Source organism: Bison bison, unplaced genomic scaffold (genome assembly GCF_000754665.1).
Source record: "Bison bison bison isolate TAMUID 2011002044 unplaced genomic scaffold, Bison_UMD1.0 scf7180017864101, whole genome shotgun sequence".
NCBI lineage: Eukaryota > Metazoa > Chordata > Mammalia > Artiodactyla > Bovidae > Bison > Bison bison.
Window position 1 is genome coordinate 2,565,458 of NW_011494673.1, and position 336 is coordinate 2,565,793.

At 43.5% G+C, this 336-nt stretch overlaps 1 protein-coding gene across 1 annotated transcript in view; it reads left to right on the forward strand.

The window, feature by feature from the left end:
* The window catches only part of TTC7A (tetratricopeptide repeat domain 7A), a 123,021-nt gene that overhangs the window by 60,864 nt on the left and 61,821 nt on the right, over nucleotides 1-336 (forward strand). The window lies entirely within an intron of this gene.

The following is a 336-nucleotide window of genomic DNA, read 5'->3' on the forward strand; positions in this document are numbered from 1 at the left end:
CTAGAATGTTGACATTCACTCTTGCCATCTCTTGTTTGACCACTTCCAATTTGCCTTGATTCCTTGACCTGACATTCCAGGTTCCTATGCAATATTGCTCTTTACCGCATTGGACCTTGCTTCTATCACCAGTCACATCCACAGCTGGGTATTGTTTTTGCTTTGGCTCCATCCCTTCATTCTTTCTGGAGTTATTTCTCCACTGATCTCCAGTAGCATTTGGGCACCTACTGACCTGGAGAGTTTCTCTTTCAGTATCCTATCATTTTGCCTTTTCATACTGTTCATGGGGTTCTCAAGGCAAGAATACTAAAGTGGTTTGCCATTCCCTTCTCC